The following is a 25,397-nucleotide window of genomic DNA, read 5'->3' on the forward strand; positions in this document are numbered from 1 at the left end:
GCACCCACAGAATATCTGCTGCTGACAACTCGATATCATTTGGAAAGTTAATTATACATGGTTACATGAAGAGAGCACATAGTAATTTTGGGGAAAATTCAATAGTACACTCCTCTCAGCTGAAATCTTTACTGACTATTCTGTGCATTTTCTATTATGTACATGTGCATAACTATTTAGAGTGAATTGTAATTGAATAGAAACACAATGAATAATACTCACAGCAATGGACTAGATAAACTGATGTTGAATTCAAGAACCAACTGCAGTGCATTTAATTTTAAACAGCCTTTAGCTTTGTATTGCTTTGAAACACTGGAATAACATTATGATCAACGGGTGATACTGCTTAGTGTAACTTTACCAAATTCAGTAGCACACACATAAAACTTGCGGCAGACTACTCGATATCATATGGAATGTCTATTATACATAATTACATGAAGTCAGCAAATAGTAATTTTGGGGAAAATCCAATAGTACACTCGTTTCAGCTGAATGCATTACTTACTATTCTGTGCATTTTCTGTTATGTACGTGTGCATAACTATTCATAGTGAATTGTAATTGAATAGAAACAGAATGAAAAATAATCAGCGCAAAGGAGTACATAAAATCAAGTTGAATTCAAGAACCTTCCACATTGCATTTGCTTTTGAACAGCCTTTAGCATTCTACAGCTATGAAAATCTGGAGTAGCATTATGAGCAACTGGGTATATTGCTTAGTGTAACTAGTAAATTCAGTAGCACCCACAGAATATCTGCTGCTGACAACTCGATATCATTTGGAACGTTAATTATACATGGTTACATGAAGAGAGCACATAGTAATTTTGGGGAAAATTCAATAGTACACTCCTCTCAGCTGAAAGCTTTACTGACTATTCTGTGCATTTTCTATTATGTACATGTGCATAACTATTTAGAGTGAATTGTAATTGAATTGAAACACAATGAATAATACTCACAGCAATGGACTAGATAAGCTGGTGTTGAATTCACGAACCTACGACAGTGCATTTAATTTTAAACAGCCTTTAGCGTTGTATTGCTTTGAAACACTGGAATAACATTATGATCAACGGGTGATACAGCTAAGTGTAACTTTACCAAATTCAGTAGCACACACATAAAACTTGCTGCAGACTAAACGATATCATATGGAATGTTTATTATAAATGGTTACATGAAGTGAGCAAATAGTAATTTGGGGGAAAATTCAATAGCACACTCGTTTCAGCTGAATGCATTACTTACTATTCTGTGCATTTTCTGTTATGTACGTGTGCATAACTATTCATAGTGAATTGTAATTGAATAGAAACAGAATGAAAAATAATCAGCGCAAACGAGTACATAAAATCAAGTTGAATTCAAGAACCTTCCACATTGCATTTACTTTTGAACAGCCTTTAGCATTGTACATCTATAAAACTCTGTAGCATTATGAGCAACTGGGTATATTGCTTAGTGTAACTAGTAAATTCAGTAGTACCCACAGAATATCTGCTGCTGACAACTCGATATCATTTGGAACGTTAATTATACATGGTTACATGAAGAGAGCACATAGTAATTTTGGGGAAAATTCAATAGTACACTCCTCTCAGCTGAAAGCTTTACTAACTATTCTGTGCATTTTCTATTATGTACATGTGCATAACTATTTAGAGTGAATTGTAATTGAATTGAAACACAATGAATAATACTCACAGCAATGGACTAGATAAGCTGGTGTTGAATTCACGAACCTACGACAGTGCATTTAATTTTAAACAGCCTTTAGCGTTGTATTGCTTTGAAACACTGGAATAACATTATGATCAACGGGTGATACAGCTAAGTGTAACTTTACCAAATTCAGTAGCACACACATAAAACTTGCTGCATACTACTCGATATCATATGGAATGTTTATTATAAATGGTTACATGAAGTGAGCAAATAGTAATTTGGGGGAAAATTCAATAGCACACTCGTTTCAGCTGAATGCATTACTTACTATTCTGTGCATTTTCTGTTATGTACGTGTGCATAACTATTCATAGTGAATTGTAATTGAATAGAAACAGAATGAAAAATAATCAGCGCAAACGAGTACATAAAATCAAGTTGAATTCAAGAACCTTCCACATTGCATTTACTTTTGAACAACCTTCAGCATTGTACATCTATAAAACTCTGTAGCATTATGAGCAACTGGGTATATTGCTTAGTGTAACTAGTAAATTCAGTAGCACCCACAGAATATCTGCTGCTGACAACTCGATATCATTTGGAAAGTTAATTATACATGGTTACATGAAGAGAGCACATAGTAATTTTGGGGAAAATTCAATAGTACACTCCTCTCAGCTGAAAGCTTTACTGACTATTCTGTGCATTTTTTATCATGTACATGTGCATAACTATTTAAACTGAATTGTAATTGAATAGAAACACAATGAATAATACTCACAGCAATGGACTAGATAAGCTGGTGTTGAATTCACGAACCTACTACAGTGCATTGAATTTTAAACAGCCTTTAGCGTTGTATTGCTTTGAAACACTGGAATAACATTATGATCAACGGGTGATACTGCTAAGTGTAACTTTACCAAATTCAGTAGCACACACATAAAACTTGCTGCAGACTACTCGATATCATATGGAATGTTTATTATAAATGGTTACATGAAGTGAGCAAATAGTAATTTGGGGGAAAATTCAATAGTACACTCGTTTCAGCTGTATGCATTACTTACTATTCTGTGCATTTTCTGTTATGTACGTGTGCATAACTATACATAGTGAAATGTAATTGAATAGAAACAGAATGAATAATAATCAGCGCAAAGGAGTACATAAAATCAAGTTGAATTCAAGAACCTTCCACATTGCATTTACTTTTGAACAGCCTTTAGCATTCTTCAGCTATGAAACTCTGGAGTAGCATTATGAGCAACTGGGGATATTGCTTAGTGTAACTTTACCAAATTCAGTAGCACCCACATAATATCAGCTGCTGACAACTCGATATCATTTCGAAAGTTAATTATACATGGTTACCTGAAGAGAGCACATAGTAATTTTGGGGAAAATTCAATAGTACACTCCTTTCAGCTGAAAGCTTTACTGACTATTCTGTGCATTTTCTATTATGTACATGTGCATAACAATTTAGAGTGAATTGTAATTGAATAGAAACACAATGAATACTACTCACAGCAATGGACTAGATAAACTGATGTTGAATTCAAGAACCAACTACAGTGCATTTAATTTTAAACAGCCTTTAGCTTTGTATTGCTTTGAAACACTGGAATAACATTATGATCAACGGGTGATACTGCTTAGTGTAACTTTACCAAATTCAGCAGCACACACATCAAACTTGCTGCAGACTACTCGATATAATATGGGATGTCAATTATAAATAGTTACATGAAGTGAGCAAATAGTAATTTTGGGGAAAATCCAATAGTACACTCGTTTCAGCTGAATGCATTACTTACTATGTGCATTTTCTGTTATGTACATGTGCATAACTATTTAGAGTGAATTGTAATTGAATAGAAACACAATGAATAATACCCACAGCAATGGACCAGATAAACTGATGTTGAATTCAAGAACCTACTACAGTGCATTCAATGTTAAACACCCTTTAGCTTTGTATTGCTTTGAAACACTGGAATGACATTATGATCCACTGGTGATACTGCTTTGTGTAACTTTATCAAATTCAGTAGCACACACATAAAACTTGCTGCAGACTACTCGAGATCATATGGGATGTCTATTATAAATGGTTACATGAAGTGAGCAAATAGTAATTTTGGGGAAAATCCAATAGTACACTCGTTTCAGCTGAATGCATTACTTACTATTCTGTGCATTTTCTGTTATGTACGTGTGCATAACTATTCATAGTGAATTGTAATTGAATAGAAATAGAATGAAAAATAATCAGCGCAAAGGAGTACATAAAATCAAGTTGAATTCAAGAACCTTCCACATTGCATTTACTTTTGAACAGCCTTTAGCATTGTACATCTATAAAACTCTGTAGCATTATCAGCAACTGGGTATATTGCTTAGTGTAACTAGTAAATTCAGTAGCACCCACAGAATATCTGCTGCTGACAACTCGATATCATTTGGAAAGTTAATTATACATGGTTACATGAAGAGAGCACATAGTAATTTTGGGGAAAATTCAATAGTACACTCCTCTCAGCTGAAATCTTTACTGACTATTCTGTGCATTTTCTATTATGTACATGTGCATAACTATTTAGAGTGAATTGTAATTGAATAGAAACACAATGAATAATACTCACAGCAATGGACTAGATAAACTGATGTTGAATTCAAGAACCAACTGCAGTGCATTTAATTTTAAACAGCCTTTAGCTTTGTATTGCTTTGAAACACTGGAATAACATTATGATCAACGGGTGATACTGCTTAGTGTAACTTTACCAAATTCAGTAGCACACACATAAAACTTGCGGCAGACTACTCGATATCATATGGAATGTCTATTATACATAATTACATGAAGTCAGCAAATAGTAATTTTGGGGAAAATCCAATAGTACACTCGTTTCAGCTGAATGCATTACTTACTATTCTGTGCATTTTCTGTTATGTACGTGTGCATAACTATTCATAGTGAATTGTAATTGAATAGAAACAGAATGAAAAATAATCAGCGCAAAGGAGTACATAAAATCAAGTTGAATTCAAGAACCTTCCACATTGCATTTGCTTTTGAACAGCCTTTAGCATTCTACAGCTATGAAAATCTGGAGTAGCATTATGAGCAACTGGGTATATTGCTTAGTGTAACTAGTAAATTCAGTAGCACCCACAGAATATCTGCTGCTGACAACTCGATATCATTTGGAACGTTAATTATACATGGTTACATGAAGAGAGCACATAGTAATTTTGGGGAAAATTCAATAGTACACTCCTCTCAGCTGAAAGCTTTACTGACTATTCTGTGCATTTTCTATTATGTACATGTGCATAACTATTTAGAGTGAATTGTAATTGAATTGAAACACAATGAATAATACTCACAGCAATGGACTAGATAAGCTGGTGTTGAATTCACGAACCTACGACAGTGCATTTAATTTTAAACAGCCTTTAGCGTTGTATTGCTTTGAAACACTGGAATAACATTATGATCAACGGGTGATACAGCTAAGTGTAACTTTACCAAATTCAGTAGCACACACATAAAACTTGCTGCAGACTAAACGATATCATATGGAATGTTTATTATAAATGGTTACATGAAGTGAGCAAATAGTAATTTGGGGGAAAATTCAATAGCACACTCGTTTCAGCTGAATGCATTACTTACTATTCTGTGCATTTTCTGTTATGTACGTGTGCATAACTATTCATAGTGAATTGTAATTGAATAGAAACAGAATGAAAAATAATCAGCGCAAACGAGTACATAAAATCAAGTTGAATTCAAGAACCTTCCACATTGCATTTACTTTTGAACAGCCTTTAGCATTGTACATCTATAAAACTCTGTAGCATTATGAGCAACTGGGTATATTGCTTAGTGTAACTAGTAAATTCAGTAGTACCCACAGAATATCTGCTGCTGACAACTCGATATCATTTGGAACGTTAATTATACATGGTTACATGAAGAGAGCACATAGTAATTTTGGGGAAAATTCAATAGTACACTCCTCTCAGCTGAAAGCTTTACTAACTATTCTGTGCATTTTCTATTATGTACATGTGCATAACTATTTAGAGTGAATTGTAATTGAATTGAAACACAATGAATAATACTCACAGCAATGGACTAGATAAGCTGGTGTTGAATTCACGAACCTACGACAGTGCATTTAATTTTAAACAGCCTTTAGCGTTGTATTGCTTTGAAACACTGGAATAACATTATGATCAACGGGTGATACAGCTAAGTGTAACTTTACCAAATTCAGTAGCACACACATAAAACTTGCTGCATACTACTCGATATCATATGGAATGTTTATTATAAATGGTTACATGAAGTGAGCAAATAGTAATTTGGGGGAAAATTCAATAGCACACTCGTTTCAGCTGAATGCATTACTTACTATTCTGTGCATTTTCTGTTATGTACGTGTGCATAACTATTCATAGTGAATTGTAATTGAATAGAAACAGAATGAAAAATAATCAGCGCAAACGAGTACATAAAATCAAGTTGAATTCAAGAACCTTCCACATTGCATTTACTTTTGAACAACCTTCAGCATTGTACATCTATAAAACTCTGTAGCATTATGAGCAACTGGGTATATTGCTTAGTGTAACTAGTAAATTCAGTAGCACCCACAGAATATCTGCTGCTGACAACTCGATATCATTTGGAAAGTTAATTATACATGGTTACATGAAGAGAGCACATAGTAATTTTGGGGAAAATTCAATAGTACACTCCTCTCAGCTGAAAGCTTTACTGACTATTCTGTGCATTTTTTATCATGTACATGTGCATAACTATTTAAACTGAATTGTAATTGAATAGAAACACAATGAATAATACTCACAGCAATGGACTAGATAAGCTGGTGTTGAATTCACGAACCTACTACAGTGCATTGAATTTTAAACAGCCTTTAGCGTTGTATTGCTTTGAAACACTGGAATAACATTATGATCAACGGGTGATACTGCTAAGTGTAACTTTACCAAATTCAGTAGCACACACATAAAACTTGCTGCAGACTACTCGATATCATATGGAATGTTTATTATAAATGGTTACATGAAGTGAGCAAATAGTAATTTGGGGGAAAATTCAATAGTACACTCGTTTCAGCTGTATGCATTACTTACTATTCTGTGCATTTTCTGTTATGTACGTGTGCATAACTATACATAGTGAAATGTAATTGAATAGAAACAGAATGAATAATAATCAGCGCAAAGGAGTACATAAAATCAAGTTGAATTCAAGAACCTTCCACATTGCATTTACTTTTGAACAGCCTTTAGCATTCTTCAGCTATGAAACTCTGGAGTAGCATTATGAGCAACTGGGGATATTGCTTAGTGTAACTTTACCAAATTCAGTAGCACCCACATAATATCAGCTGCTGACAACTCGATATCATTTCGAAAGTTAATTATACATGGTTACCTGAAGAGAGCACATAGTAATTTTGGGGAAAATTCAATAGTACACTCCTTTCAGCTGAAAGCTTTACTGACTATTCTGTGCATTTTCTATTATGTACATGTGCATAACAATTTAGAGTGAATTGTAATTGAATAGAAACACAATGAATACTACTCACAGCAATGGACTAGATAAACTGATGTTGAATTCAAGAACCAACTACAGTGCATTTAATTTTAAACAGCCTTTAGCTTTGTATTGCTTTGAAACACTGGAATAACATTATGATCAACGGGTGATACTGCTTAGTGTAACTTTACCAAATTCAGCAGCACACACATCAAACTTGCTGCAGACTACTCGATATAATATGGGATGTCAATTATAAATAGTTACATGAAGTGAGCAAATAGTAATTTTGGGGAAAATCCAATAGTACACTCGTTTCAGCTGAATGCATTACTTACTATTCTGTGCATTTTCTGTTATGTACATGTGCATAACTATTTAGAGTGAATTGTAAGTGAATAGAAACACAATGAATAATACCCACAGCAATGGACTAGATAAACTGATGTTGAATTCAAGAACCTACTACAGTGCATTCAATGTTAAACAGCCTTTAGCTTTTTATTGCTTTGAAACACTGGAATAACATTATGATCCACTGGTGATATTGCTTTGTGTAACTTTATCAAATTCAGTAGCACACACATAAAACTTGCTGCAGACTACTCGATATCATATGGGATGTCTATTATAAATGGTTACATGAAGTGAGCAAATAGTAATTTTGGGGAAAATCCAATAGTACACTCGTTTCAGCTGAATGCATTACTTACTATTCTGCGCATCTTCTGTTATGTACATGTGCATAACTATTCATAGTGAATTGTAATTGAATAGAAACAGAATGAATAATAATCAGCGCAAAGGAGTACATAAAATCAACTTGAATTCAAGAACCTTTCACATTGCATTTACTTTTGAACAGCCTTTAGCATTGTACAGCTATGAAACTCTGGAGTAGCATTATGAGCAACTGGGGATATTGCTTAGTGTGACTACTAAATTCAGTAGCACCCACATAATATCAGCTGCTGACAACCCGATATCATTTGGAAAGTAAATTATAAGTGGTTACATGAAGAGAGCACATAGTAATTTTGGAGAGAATTCAATAGTCCACTCCTTTCAGCTGATAGCTTTACTGACTATTCTGTGCATTTTTTATTATGTACATGTGCATAACTATTTAGAGTGAATTGTAATTGAATAGAAACACAATGAATAATACTCACAGCAATGGACTAGATAAACTGATGTTGAATTCAAGAACCTACTACAGTGCATTTAATTTTAAACAGCCTTTAGCTTTGTATTGCTTTGAAACACTGGAATAACATTATGATCAACGGGTGATACTGCTTAGTGTAACTTTACCAAATTCAGTAGCACACACATAAAACTTGCTGCAGACTACTCGATATCATATGGAATGTCTATTATACATAATTACTTGAAGTGAGCAAATAGTAATTTTGGGGAAAATCCAATAGTACACTCGTTTCAGCTGAATGCATTACTTACTATTCTGTGCATTTTCTGTTATGTACATGTGCATATGTATTCATAGTGAATTGTAATTGAATAGAAACAGAATGAATAATAATCAGCGCAAATGAGTACATAAAATCAAGTTGAATTCAAGAACCTTCAACATTGCATTTACTTTTGAACAGCCTTTAGCATTCGACAGCTACGAAACTCTGGAGTAGCATTATGAGCAACTGGGGATATTGCTTAGTCTAAATAGTAAATTCAGTAGCACCCACAGAATATCTGCTGCTGACAACTCGATATGATTTGGAAAGTTAATTATACATGGTTACATGAAGAGAGCAAATAGTAATTTTGGGGAAAATCCAATAGTACACTCGTTTCAGCTGAATGCATTACTTACTATTCTGTGCATTTTCTGTTATGTACATGTGCATAAGCATTCATAGTGAATTGTAATTGAATAGAAACAGAATGAATAATAATCAGCGCAAAGGAGTTCATAAAATCAAGTTGAATTCAAGAACCTTCCACATTGCATTTACTTTTGAACAGCCTTTAGCATTCTACAGCTACGAAACTCTGGAGTAGCATTATGATCAACTGGGGATATTGCTTAGTGTAACTTTACCAAATTCAGTAGCACCCACATAATATCAGCTGCTGACAACCCGATATCATTTCGAAAGTTAATTATACATGGTTACATGAAGAGAGCACATAGTAATTTTGGGGAAAATTCAATAGTACACTCCTCTCAGCTGAAAGCTTTACTGACTATTCTGTGCATTTTCTATTATGTACATGTGCATAACTATTTAGAGTGAATTGTAATTGAATTGAAACACAATGAATAGTACTCACAGCAATGGACTAGATAAGCTGGTGTTGAATTCACGAACCTACGACAGTGCATTTAATTTTAAACAGCCTTTAGCGTTGTATTGCTTTGAAACACTGGAATAACATTATGATCAACGGGTGATACAGCTAAGTGTAACTTTACCAAATTCAGTAGCACACACATAAAACTTGCTGCAGACTAAACGATATCATATGGAATGTTTATTATAAATGGTTACATGAAGTGAGCAAATAGTACTTTTGGGGAAAATTTAATAGTACACTCGTTTCAGCTGAATGCATTACTTACTGTTCTGTGCATTTTCTGTTATGTACGTGTGCATAACTATTCATAGTGAATTGTAATTGAATAAAAACAGACTGAATAATAATCAGCGCAAAGGAGTACATAAAATCAAGTTGAATTCAAGAACCTTTCACATTGCATTTACTTTTGAACTGCCTTTAGCATTGTACAGCTATGAAACTCTGGATTAGCGTTATGAGCAACTGGGGATATTGCTTAGTGTGACTACTAAATTCAGTAGCACCCACATAATATCAGCTGCTGACCACTCGATATCATTTGGAAAGTTTATTGTACATGGTTACATGTAGAGAGCACATATTAATTTTGGGGAAAATTCAAAAGTCCACTCCTTTCAGCTGATAGCTTTACTGACGATTCTGTGCATTTTCTATTATGTACATGTGCATAACTATTTAGAGTGAATTGTAAGTGAATAGAAACACAATGAATAATACCCACAGCAATGGACTAGATAAACTGATGTTGAATTCAAGAACCTACTACAGTGCATTCAATGTTAAACAGCCTTTAGCTTTTTATTGCTTTGAAACACTGGAATAACATTATGATCCACTGGTGATATTGCTTTGTGTAACTTTATCAAATTCAGTAGCACACACATAAAACTTGCTGCAGACTACTCGATATCATATGGGATGTCTATTATAAATGGTTACATGAAGTGAGCAAATAGTAATTTTGGGGAAAATCCAATAGTACACTCTTTTCAGCTGAATGCATTACTTACTATTCTGCGCATCTTCTGTTATGTACATGTGCATAACTATTCATAGTGAATTGTAATTGAATAGAAACAGAATGAATAATAATCAGCGCAAAGGAGTACATAAAATCAACTTGAATTCAAGAACCTTTCACATTGCATTTACTTTTGAACAGCCTTTAGCATTGTACAGCTATGAAACTCTGGAGTAGCATTATGAGCAACTGGGGATATTGCTTAGTGTGACTACTAAATTCAGTAGCACCCACATAATATCAGCTGCTGACAACTCGATATCATTTGGAAAGTTTATGATACATGGTTACATGAAGAGAGCACATAGTAAGTTTGGGGAAAATTCAGTAGTACACTCCTTTCAGCTGAAAGCTTTACTGACTATTCTGTGCATTTTCTATTATGTACATGTGCATAACTATTTAGAGTGAATTGTAATTGAATAGAAACACAATGAATAATATTCTCAGCAATCGACTAGATAAACTGATGTTGAATTCAAGAACCAACTGCAGTGCATTTAATTTTAAACAGCCTTTAGCGTTGTATTGCTTTGAAACACTGGAATAACATTATGATCAACGGGTGATACTGCTCAGTGTAACTTTACCAAATTCAGTAGCACACACATAAAACTTGCTGCAGACTACTCGATATCAGATGGAATGTTTATTATAAATGGTTACATGAAGTGAGCAAATAGTAATTTTGTGGAAAATTCAATAGGACACTCGTTTCAGCTGAATGCATTACTTACTATTCTGTGCATTTTCTGTTATGTACATCTGCATAACTATTCATAGTGAATTGTAATTGAATAGAAACAGAATGAAAAATAATCAGCGCACAGGAGTACATAAAGTCAAGTTGAATTCAAGAACCTTCCACATTGCATTTACTTTTAAACAGCCTTTAGCATTGTATAGCTATGAAACTCTGGAGAAGCATGATGAGCAACTGGGTATATTGCTCAGCGTAACTTCACCAAATTCAGTAGCACCAACATAATATCTGCTGCTGACAACTCGATATCATTTGGAAAGTAAATTATACGTGGTTACATGTAGAGAGCACATATTAATTTTGGGGAAAATTCAAAAGTCCACTCCTTTCAGCTGATAGCTTTACTGACGATTCTGTGCATTTTCTATTATGTACATGTGCATAACTATTTAGAGTGAATTGTAATTGAATAGAAACACAATGAATAATACTCACAGCAATGGACTAGATAAACTGATGTTGAATTCAAGAACCAACTACAGTGCATTTAATTTTAAACAGCCTTTAGCTTTGTATTGCTTTGAAACACTGGAATAACATTATGATCAACGGGTGATACTGCTTAGTGTAACTTTACCAAATTCAGCAGCACACACATCAAACTTGCTGCAGACTACTCGATATAATATGGCATGTCAATTATAAATAGTTACATGAAGTGAGCAAATAGTAATTTTGGGGAAAATCCAATAGTACACTCGTTTCAGCTGAATGCATTACTTACTATTCTGTGCATTTTCTGTTATGTACATGTGCATAACTATTTAGAGTGAATTGTAAGTGAATAGAAACACAATGAATAATACCCACAGCAATGGACTAGATAAACTGATGTTGAATTCAAGAACCTACTACAGTGCATTCAATGTTAAACAGCCTTTAGCTTTTTATTGCTTTGAAACACTGGAATAACATTATGATCCACTGGTGATATTGCTTTGTGTAACTGTATCAAATTCAGTAGCACACACATAAAACTTGCTGCAGACTACTCGATATCATATGGGATGTCTATTATAAATGGTTACATGAAGTGAGCAAATAGTAATTTTGGGGAAAATCCAATAGTACACTCGTTTCAGCTGAATGCATTACTTACTATTCTGCGCATCTTCTGTTATGTACATGTGCATAACTATTCATAGTGAATTGTAATTGAATAGAAACAGAATGAATAATAATCAGCGCAAAGGAGTACATAAAATCAACTTGAATTAAAGAACCTTTCACATTGCATTTACTTTTGAACAGCCTTTAGCATTGTACAGCTATGAAACTCTGGAGTAGCATTATGAGCAACTGGGGATATTGCTTAGTGTGACTACTAAATTCAGTAGCACCCACATAATATCAGCTGCTGACAACCCGATATCATTTGGAAAGTAAATTATAAGTGGTTACATGAAGAGAGCACATAGTAATTTTGGAGAGAATTCAATAGTCCACTCCTTTCAGCTGATAGCTTTACTGACTATTCTGTGCATTTTTTATTATGTACATGTGCATAACTATTTAGAGTGAATTGTAATTGAATAGAAACACAATGAATAATACTCACAGCAATGGACTAGATAAACTGATGTTGAATTCAAGAACCTACTACAGTGCATTTAATTTTAAACAGCCTTTAGCTTTGTATTGCTTTGAAACACTGGAATAACATTATGATCAACGGGTGATACTGCTTAGTGTAACTTTACCAAATTCAGTAGCACACACATAAAACTTGCTGCAGACTACTCGATATCATATGGAATGTCTATTATACATAATTACTTGAAGTGAGCAAATAGTAATTTTGGGGAAAATCCAATAGTACACTCGTTTCAGCTGAATGCATTACTTACTATTCTGTGCATTTTCTGTTATGTACATGTGCATATGTATTCATAGTGAATTGTAATTGAATAGAAACAGAATGAATAATAATCAGCGCAAATGAGTACATAAAATCAAGTTGAATTCAAGAACCTTCAACATTGCATTTACTTTTGAACAGCCTTTAGCATTCGACAGCTACGAAACTCTGGAGTAGCATTATGAGCAACTGGGGATATTGCTTAGTCTAAATAGTAAATTCAGTAGCACCCACAGAATATCTGCTGCTGACAACTCGATATGATTTGGAAAGTTAATTATACATGGTTACATGAAGAGAGCAAATAGTAATTTTGGGGAAAATCCAATAGTACACTCGTATCAGCTGAATGCATTACTTACTATTCTGTGCATTTTCTGTTATGTACATGTGCATAAGCATTCATAGTGAATTGTAATTGAATAGAAACAGAATGAATAATAATCAGCGCAAAGGAGTTCATAAAATCAAGTTGAATTCAAGAACCTTCCACATTGCATTTACTTTTGAACAGCCTTTAGCATTCTACAGCTACGAAACTCTGGAGTAGCATTATGATCAACTGGGGATATTGCTTAGTGTAACTTTACCAAATTCAGTAGCACCCACATAATATCAGCTGCTGACAACCCGATATCATTTCGAAAGTTAATTATACATGGTTACATGTAGAGAGCACATATTAATTTTGGGGAAAATTCAAAAGTCCACTCCTTTCAGCTGATAGCTTTACTGACGATTCTGTGCATTTTCTATTATGTACATGTGCATAACTATTTAGAGTGAATTGTAAGTGAATAGAAACACAATGAATAATACCCACAGCAATGGACTAGATAAACTGATGTTGAATTCAAGAACCTACTACAGTGCATTCAATGTTAAACAGCCTTTAGCTTTTTATTGCTTTGAAACACTGGAATAACATTATGATCCACTGGTGATATTGCTTTGTGTAACTTTATCAAATTCAGTAGCACACACATAAAACTTGCTGCAGACTACTCGATATCATATGGGATGTCTATTATAAATGGTTACATGAAGTGAGCAAATAGTAATTTTGGGGAAAATCCAATAGTACACTCTTTTCAGCTGAATGCATTACTTACTATTCTGCGCATCTTCTGTTATGTACATGTGCATAACTATTCATAGTGAATTGTAATTGAATAGAAACAGAATGAATAATAATCAGCGCAAAGGAGTACATAAAATCAACTTGAATTCAAGAACCTTTCACATTGCATTTACTTTTGAACAGCCTTTAGCATTGTACAGCTATGAAACTCTGGAGTAGCATTATGAGCAACTGGGGATATTGCTTAGTGTGACTACTAAATTCAGTAGCACCCACATAATATCAGCTGCTGACAACTCGATATCATTTGGAAAGTTTATGATACATGGTTACATGTAGAGAGCACATATTAATTTTGGGGAAAATTCAAAAGTCCACTCCTTTCAGCTGATAGCTTTACTGACGATTCTGTGCATTTTCTATTATGTACATGTGCATAACTATTTAGAGTGAATTGTAATTGAATAGAAACACAATGAATAATACTCACAGCAATGGACTAGATAAACTGATGTTGAATTCAAGAACCAACTACAGTGCATTTAATTTTAAACAGCCTTTAGCTTTGTATTGCTTTGAAACACTGGAATAACATTATGATCAACGGGTGATACTGCTTAGTGTAACTTTACCAAATTCAGCAGCACACACATCAAACTTGCTGCAGACTACTCGATATAATATGGGATGTCAATTATAAATAGTTACATGAAGTGAGCAAATAGTAATTTTGGGGAAAATCCAATAGTACACTCGTTTCAGCTGAATGCATTACTTACTATTCTGTGCATTTTCTGTTATGTACATGTGCATAACTATTTAGAGTGAATTGTAAGTGAATAGAAACACAATGAATAATACCCACAGCAATGGACTAGATAAACTGATGTTGAATTCAAGAACCTACTACAGTGCATTCAATGTTAAACAGCCTTTAGCTTTTTATTGCTTTGAAACACTGGAATAACATTATGATCCACTGGTGATATTGCTTTGTGTAACTTTATCAAATTCAGTAGCACACACATAAAACTTGCTGCAGACTACTCGATATCATATGGGATGTCTATTATAAATGGTTACATGAAGTGAGCAAATAGTAATTTTGGGGAAAATCCAATAGTACACTCGTTTCAGCTGAATGCATTACTTACTATTCTGCGCATCTTCTGTTATGTACATGTGCATAACTATTCATAGTGAATTGTAATTGAATAGAAACAGAATGAATAATAATCAGCGCAAAGGAGTACATAAAATCAACTTGAATTCAAGAACCTTTCACATTGCATTTACTTTTGAACAGCCTTTAGCATTGTACAGCTATGAAACTCTGGAGTAGCATTATGAGCAACTGGGGATATTGCTTAGTGTGACTACTAAATTCAGTAGCACCCACATAATATCAGCTGCTGACAACCCGATATCATTTGGAAAGTAAATTATAAGTGGTTACATGAAGAGAGCACATAGTAATTTTGGAGAGAATTCAATAGTCCACTCCTTTCAGCTGATAGCTTTACTGACTATTCTGTGCATTTTTTATTATGTACATGTGCATAACTATTTAGAGTGAATTGTAATTAAAGAGAAACACAATGAATAACACTCACAGCAATGGACCAGATAAACTAATGTGGAATTCAAGAACCAACTACAGTGCATTTAATTTTAAACAGCCTTTAGCTTTGTATTGCTTTGAAACACTGGAATACCATTATGATCAACGGGTGATACAGCTTAGTGCAACTTTACCAAATTCAGTAGCACACACATAAAACTTGCTGCAGACTACTCGATATCATATGGAATGTCTATTATAAATAGTTACATGAAGTGAGCAAATAGTAATTTTGGGGAAAATCCAATAGTACACTCGTTTCAGCTGAATGCATTACTTACTATGTGCATTTTCTGTTATGTACATGTGCATAACTATTTAGAGTGAATTGTAATTGAATAGAAACACAATGAATAATACCCACAGCAATGGACCAGATAAACTGATGTTGAATTCAAGAACCTACTACAGTGCATTCAATGTTAAACACCCTTTAGCTTTGTATTGCTTTGAAACACTGGAATGACATTATGATCCACTGGTGATACTGCTTTGTGTAACTTTATCAAATTCAGTAGCACACACATAAAACTTGCTGCAGACTACTCGAGATCATATGGGATGTCTATTATAAATGGTTACATGAAGTGAGCAAATAGTAATTTTGGGGAAAATCCAATAGTACACTCGTTTCAGCTGAATGCATTACTTACTATTCTGTGCATTTTCTGTTATGTACGTGTGCATAACTATTCATAGTGAATTGTAATTGAATAGAAATAGAATGAAAAATAATCAGCGCAAAGGAGTACATAAAATCAAGTTGAATTCAAGAACCTTCCACATTGCATTTACTTTTGAACAGCCTTTAGCATTGTACATCTATAAAACTCTGTAGCATTATCAGCAACTGGGTATATTGCTTAGTGTAACTAGTAAATTCAGTAGCACCCACAGAATATCTGCTGCTGACAACTCGATATCATTTGGAAAGTTAATTATACATGGTTACATGAAGAGAGCACATAGTAATTTTGGGGAAAATTCAATAGTACACTCCTCTCAGCTGAAATCTTTACTGACTATTCTGTGCATTTTCTATTATGTACATGTGCATAACTATTTAGAGTGAATTGTAATTGAATAGAAACACAATGAATAATACTCACAGCAATGGACTAGATAAACTGATGTTGAATTCAAGAACCAACTGCAGTGCATTTAATTTTAAACAGCCTTTAGCTTTGTATTGCTTTGAAACACTGGAATAACATTATGATCAACGGGTGATACTGCTTAGTGTAACTTTACCAAATTCAGTAGCACACACATAAAACTTGCGGCAGACTACTCGATATCATATGGAATGTCTATTATACATAATTACATGAAGTCAGCAAATAGTAATTTTGGGGAAAATCCAATAGTACACTAGTTTCAGCTGAATGCATTACTTACTATTCTGTGCATTTTCTGTTATGTACGTGTGCATAACTATTCATAGTGAATTGTAATTGAATAGAAACAGAATGAAAAATAATCAGCGCAAAGGAGTACATAAAATCAAGTTGAATTCAAGAACCTTCCACATTGCATTTGCTTTTGAACAGCCTTTAGCATTCTACAGCTATGAAAATCTGGAGTAGCATTATGAGCAACTGGGTATATTGCTTAGTGTAACTAGTAAATTCAGTAGCACCCACAGAATATCTGCTGCTGACAACTCGATATCATTTGGAACGTTAATTATACATGGTTACATGAAGAGAGCACATAGTAATTTTGGGGAAAATTCAATAGTACACTCCTCTCAGCTGAAAGCTTTACTGACTATTCTGTGCATTTTCTATTATGTACATGTGCATAACTATTTAGAGTGAATTGTAATTGAATTGAAACACAATGAATAATACTCACAGCAATGGACTAGATAAGCTGGTGTTGAATTCACGAACCTACGACAGTGCATTTAATTTTAAACAGCCTTTAGCGTTGTATTGCTTTGAAACACTGGAATAACATTATGATCAACGGGTGATACAGCTAAGTGTAACTTTACCAAATTCAGTAGCACACACATAAAACTTGCTGCAGACTAAACGATATCATATGGAATGTTTATTATAAATGGTTACATGAAGTGAGCAAATAGTAATTTGGGGGAAAATTCAATAGCACACTCGTTTCAGCTGAATGCATTACTTACTATTCTGTGCATTTTCTGTTATGTACGTGTGCATAACTATTCATAGTGAATTGTAATTGAATAGAAACAGAATGAAAAATAATCAGCGCAAAAGAGTACATAAAATCAAGTTGAATTCAAGAACCTTCCACATTGCATTTACTTTTGAACAGCCTTTAGCATTGTACATCTATAAAACTCTGTAGCATTATGAGCAACTGGGTATATTGCTTACTGTAACTAGTAAATTCAGTAGCACCCACAGAATATCTGCTGCTGACAACTCGATATCATTTGGAACGTTAATTATACATGGTTACATGAAGAGAGCACATAGTAATTTTGGGGAAAATTCAATAGTACACTCCTCTCAGCTGAAAGCTTTACTGACTATTCTGTGCATTTTCTATTATGTACATGTGCATAACTATTTAGAGTGAATTGTAATTGAATTGAAACACAATGAATAATACTCACAGCAATGGACTAGATAAGCTGGTGTTGAATTCACGAACCTACGACAGTGCATTTAATTTTAAACAGCCTTTAGCGTTGTATTGCTTTGAAACACTGGAATAACATTATGATCAACGGGTGATACAGCTAAGTGTAACTTTACCAAATTCAGTAGCACACACATAAAACTTGCTGCAGACAACTCGAAATCATATGGAATGCTTATTATAAATTGTTACATGAAGTGAGCAAATAATAATTTGGGGGAAAATTCAATACCACACTCGTTTCAGCTGAATGCATTACTTACTATTCTGTGCATTTTCTGTTATGTACGTGTGCATAACTATTCATAGTGAATTGTAATTGAATAGAAACAGAATGAAAAATAATCAGCGCAAACGAGTACATAAAATCAAGTTGAATTCAAGAACCTTCCACATTGCATTTACTTTTGAACAGCCTTTAGCATTGTACATCTATAAAACTCTGTAGCATTATGAGCAACTGGGTATATTGCTTAGTGTAACTAGTAAATTCAGTAGCACCCACAGAATATCTGCTGCTGACAACTCGATATCATTTGGAACGTTAATTATACATGGTTACATGAAGAGAGCACATAGTAATTTTGGGGAAAATTCAATAGTACACTCCTCTCAGCTGAAAGCTTTACTGACTATTCTGTGCATTTTCTATTATGTACATGTGCATAACTATTTAGAGTGAATTGTAATTGAATTGAAACACAATGAATAATACTCACAGCAATGGACTAGATAAGCTGGTGTTGAATTCACGAATCTACGACAGTGCATTTAATTTTAAACAGCCTTTAGCGTTGTATTGCTTTGAAGCACTGGAATAACATTATGATCAACGGGTGATACAGCTAAGTGTAACTTTACCAAATTCAGTAGCACACACATAAAACTTGCTGCAGACAACTCGATATCATATGGAATGCTTATTATAAATTGTTACATGAAGTGAGCAAATAATAATTTGGGGGAAAATTCAATACCACACTCGTTTCAGCTGAATGCATTACTTACTATTCTGTGCATTTTCTGTTATGTACGTGTGCATAACTATTCATAGTGAATTGTAATTGAATAGAAACAGAATGAAAAATAATCAGCGCAAAGGAGTACATAAAATCAAGTTGAATTCAAGAACCTTCCACATTGCATTTACTTTTGAACAGCCTTTAGCATTGAACATCTATAAAACTCTGTAGCATTATGAGCAACTGGGTATATTGCTTAGTGTAACTAGTAAATTCAGTAGTACCCACAGAATATCTGCTGCTGACAACTCGATATCATTTGGAACGTTAATTATACATGGTTACATGAAGAGAGCACATAGTAATTTTGGGGAAAATTCAATAGTACACTCCTCTCAGCTGAAAGCTTTACTAACTATTCTGTGCATTTTCTATTATGTACATGTGCATAACTATTTAGAGTGAATTGTAATTGAATTGAAACACAATGAATAATACTCACAGCAATGGACTAGATAAGCTGGTGTTGAATTCACGAACCTACGACAGTGCATTTAATTTTAAACAGCCTTTAGCGTTGTATTGCTTTGAAACACTGGAATAACATTATGATCAACGGGTGATACAGCTAAGTGTAACTTTACCAAATTCAGTAGCACACACATAAAACTTGCTGCAGACTACTCGATATCATATGGAATGTTTATTATAAATGGTTACATGAAGTGAGCAAATAGTAATTTGGGGGAAAATTCAATAGCACACTCGTTTCAGCTGAATGCATTACTTACTATTCTGTGCATTTTCTGTTATGTACGTGTGCATAACTATTCATAGTGAATTGTAATTGAATAGAAACAGAATGAAAAATAATCAGCGCAAACGAGTACATAAAATCAAGTTGAATTCAAGAACCTTCCACATTGCATTTACTTTTGAACAACCTTCAGCATTGTACATCTATAAAACTCTGTAGCATTATGAGCAACTGGGTATATTGCTTAGTGTAACTAGTAAATTCAGTAGCACCCACAGAATATCTGCTGCTGACAACTCGATATCATTTGGAAAGTTAATTATACATGGTTACATGAAGAGAGCACATAGTAATTTTGGGGAAAATTCAATAGTACACTCCTCTCAGCTGAAAGCTTTACTGACTATTCTGTGCATTTTTTATCATGTACATGTGCATAACTATTTAAACTGAATTGTAATTGAATAGAAACACAATGAATAATACTCACAGCAATGGACTAGATAAGCTGGTGTTGAATTCACGAACCTACTACAGTGCATTGAATTTTAAACAGCCTTTAGCGTTGTATTGCTTTGAAACACTGGAATAACATTATGATCAACGGGTGATACTGCTAAGTGTAACTTTACCAAATTCAGTAGCACACACATAAAACTTGCTGCAGACTACTCGATATCATATGGAATGTTTATTATAAATGGTTACATGAAGTGAGCAAATAGTAATTTGGGGGAAAATTCAATAGTACACTCGTTTCAGCTGTATGCATTACTTACTATTCTGTGCATTTTCTGTTATGTACGTGTGCATAACTATACATAGTGAAATGTAATTGAATAGAAACAGAATGAATAATAATCAGCGCAAAGGAGTACATAAAATCAAGTTGAATTCAAGAACCTTCCACATTGCATTTACTTTTGAACAGCCTTTAGCATTCTTCAGCTATGAAACTCTGGAGTAGCATTATGAGCAACTGGGGATATTGCTTAGTGTAACTTTACCAAATTCAGTAGCACCCACATAATATCAGCTGCTGACAACTCGATATCATTTCGAAAGTTCATTATACATGGTTACCTGAAGAGAGCACATAGTAATTTTGGGGAAAATTCAATAGTACACTCCTTTCAGCTGAAAGCTTTACTGACTATTCTGTGCATTTTCTATTATGTACATGTGCATAACAATTTAGAGTGAATTGTAATTGAATAGAAACACAATGAATACTACTCACAGCAATGGACTAGATAAACTGATGTTGAATTCAAGAACCAACTACAGTGCATTTAATTTTAAACAGCCTTTAGCTTTGTATTGCTTTGAAACACTGGAATAACATTATGATCAACGGGTGATACTGCTTAGTGTAACTTTACCAAATTCAGCAGCACACACATCAAACTTGCTGCAGACTACTCGATATAATATGGGATGTCAATTATAAATAGTTACATGAAGTGAGCAAATAGTAATTTTGGGGAAAATCCAATAGTACACTCGTTTCAGCTGAATGCATTACTTACTATTCTGTGCATTTTCTGTTATGTACATCTGCATAACTATTTAGAGTGAATTGTAAGTGAATAGAAACACAATGAATAATACCCACAGCAATGGACTAGATAAACTGATGTTGAATTCAAGAACCTACTACAGTGCATTCAATGTTAAACAGCCTTTAGCTTTTTATTGCTTTGAAACACTGGAATAACATTATGATCCACTGGTGATATTGCTTTGTGTAACTTTATCAAATTCAGTAGCACACACATAAAACTTGCTGCAGACTACTCGATATCATATGGGATGTCTATTATAAATGGTTACATGAAGTGAGCAAATAGTAATTTTGGGGAAAATCCAATAGTACACTCGTTTCAGCTGAATGCATTACTTACTATTCTGCGCATCTTCTGTTATGTACATGTGCATAACTATTCATAGTGAATTGTAATTGAATAGAAACAGAATGAATAATAATCAGCGCAAAGGAGTACATAAAATCAACTTGAATTCAAGAACCTTTCACATTGCATTTACTTTTGAACAGCCTTTAGCATTGTACAGCTATGAAACTCTGGAGTAGCATTATGAGCAACTGGGGATATTGCTTAGTGTGACTACTAAATTCAGTAGCACCCACATAATATCAGCTGCTGACAACCCGATATCATTTGGAAAGTAAATTATAAGTGGTTACATGAAGAGAGCACATAGTAATTTTGGAGAGAATTCAATAGTCCACTCCTTTCAGCTGATAGCTTTACTGACTATTCTGTGCATTTTTTATTATGTACATGTGCATAACTATTTAGAGTGAATTGTAATTGAATAGAAACACAATGAATAATACTCACAGCAATGGACTAGATAAACTGATGTTGAATTCAAGAACCTACTACAGTGCATTTAATTTTAAACAGCCTTTAGCTTTGTATTGCTTTGAAACACTGGAATAACATTATGATCAACGGGTGATACTGCTTAGTGTAACTTTACCAAATTCAGTAGCACACACATAAAACTTGCTGCAGACTACTCGATATCATATGGAATGTCTATTATACATAATTACTTGAAGTGAGCAAATAGTAATTTTGGGGAAAATCCAATAGTACACTCGTTTCAGCTGAATGCATTACTTACTATTCTGTGCATTTTCTGTTATGTACATGTGCATATGTATTCATAGTGAATTGTAATTGAATAGAAACAGAATGAATAATAATCAGCGCAAATGAGTACATAAAATCAAGTTGAATTCAAGAACCTTCAACATTGCATTTACTTTTGAACAGCCTTTAGCATTCGACAGCTACGAAACTCTGGAGTAGCATTATGAGCAACTGGGGATATTGCTTAGTCTAACTAGTAAATTCAGTAGCACCCACAGAATATCTGCTGCTGACAACTCGATATGATTTGGAAAGTTAATTATACATGGTTACATGAAGAGAGCAAATAGTAATTTTGGGGAAAATCCAATAGTACACTCGTTTCAGCTGAATGCATTACTTACTATTCTGTGCATTTTCTGTTATGTACATGTGCATAAGCATTCATAGTGAATTGTAATTGAATAGAAACAGAATGAATAATAATCAGCGCAAAGGAGTTCATAAAATCAAGTTGAATTCAAGAACCTTCCACATTGCATTTACTTTTGAACAGCCTTTAGCATTCTACAGCTACGAAACTCTGGAGTAGCATTATGATCAACTGGGGATATTGCTTAGTGTAACTTTACCAAATTCAGTAGCACCCACATAATATCAGCTGCTGACAACCCGATATCATTTCGAAAGTTAATTATACATGGTTACATGAAGAGAGCACATAGTAATTTTGGGGAAAATTCAATAGTACACTCCTCTCAGCTGAAAGCTTTACTGACTATTCTGTGCATTTTCTATTATGTACATGTGCATAACTATTTAGAGTGAATTGTAATTGAATTGAAACACAATGAATAATACTCACAGCAATGGACTAGATAAGCTGGTGTTGAATTCACGAACCTACGACAGTGCATTTAATTTTAAACAGCCTTTAGCGTTGTATTGCTTTGAAACACTGGAATAACATTATGATCAACGGGTGATACAGCTAAGTGTAACTTTACCAAATTCAGTAGCACACACATAAAACTTGCTGCAGACTAAACGATATCATATGGAATGTTTATTATAAATGGTTACATGAAGTGAGCAAATAGTAATTTGGGGGAAAATTCAATAGCACACTCGTTTCAGCTGAATGCATTACTTACTATTCTGTGCATTTTCTGTTATGTACGTGTGCATAACTATTCATAGTGAATTGTAATTGAATAGAAACAGAATGAAAAATAATCAGCGCAAAAGAGTACATAAAATCAAGTTGAATTCAAGAACCTTCCACATTGCATTTACTTTTGAACAGCCTTTAGCATTGTACATCTATAAAACTCTGTAGCATTATGAGCAACTGGGTATATTGCTTACTGTAACTAGTAAATTCAGTAGCACCCACAGAATATCTGCTGCTGACAACTCGATATCATTTGGAACGTTAATTATACATGGTTACATGAAGAGAGCACATAGTAATTTTGGGGAAAATTCAATAGTACACTCCTCTCAGCTGAAAGCTTTACTGACTATTCTGTGCATTTTCTATTATGTACATGTGCATAACTATTTAGAGTGAATTGTAATTGAATTGAAACACAATGAATAATACTCACAGCAATGGACTAGATAAGCTGGTGTTGAATTCACGAACCTACGACAGTGCATTTAATTTTAAACAGCCTTTAGCGTTGTATTGCTTTGAAACACTGGAATAACATTATGATCAACGGGTGATACAGCTAAGTGTAACTTTACCAAATTCAGTAGCACACACATAAAACTTGCTGCAGACAACTCGAAATCATATGGAATGCTTATTATAAATTGTTACATGAAGTGAGCAAATAATAATTTGGGGGAAAATTCAATACCACACTCGTTTCAGCTGAATGCATTACTTACTATTCTGTGCATTTTCTGTTATGTACGTGTGCATAACTATTCATAGTGAATTGTAATTGAATAGAAACAGAATGAAAAATAATCAGCGCAAACGAGTACATAAAATCAAGTTGAATTCAAGAACCTTCCACATTGCATTTACTTTTGAACAGCCTTTAGCATTGTACATCTATAAAACTCTGTAGCATTATGAGCAACTGGGTATATTGCTTAGTGTAACTAGTAAATTCAGTAGCACCCACAGAATATCTGCTGCTGACAACTCGATATCATTTGGAACGTTAATTATACATGGTTACATGAAGAGAGCACATAGTAATTTTGGGGAAAATTCAATAGTACACTCCTCTCAGCTGAAAGCTTTACTGACTATTCTGTGCATTTTCTATTATGTACATGTGCATAACTATTTAGAGTGAATTGTAATTGAATTGAAACACAATGAATAATACTCACAGCAATGGACTAGATAAGCTGGTGTTGAATTCACGAACCTACGACAGTGCATTTAATTTTAAACAGCCTTTAGCGTTGTATTGCTTTGAAACACTGGAATAACATTATGATCAACGGGTGATACAGCTAAGTGTAACTTTAC

The sequence above is a fragment of the Hypanus sabinus genome, chromosome 6 (genome assembly GCF_030144855.1).
Source record: "Hypanus sabinus isolate sHypSab1 chromosome 6, sHypSab1.hap1, whole genome shotgun sequence".
NCBI classification, from domain to species: Eukaryota; Metazoa; Chordata; class Chondrichthyes; order Myliobatiformes; family Dasyatidae; genus Hypanus; species Hypanus sabinus.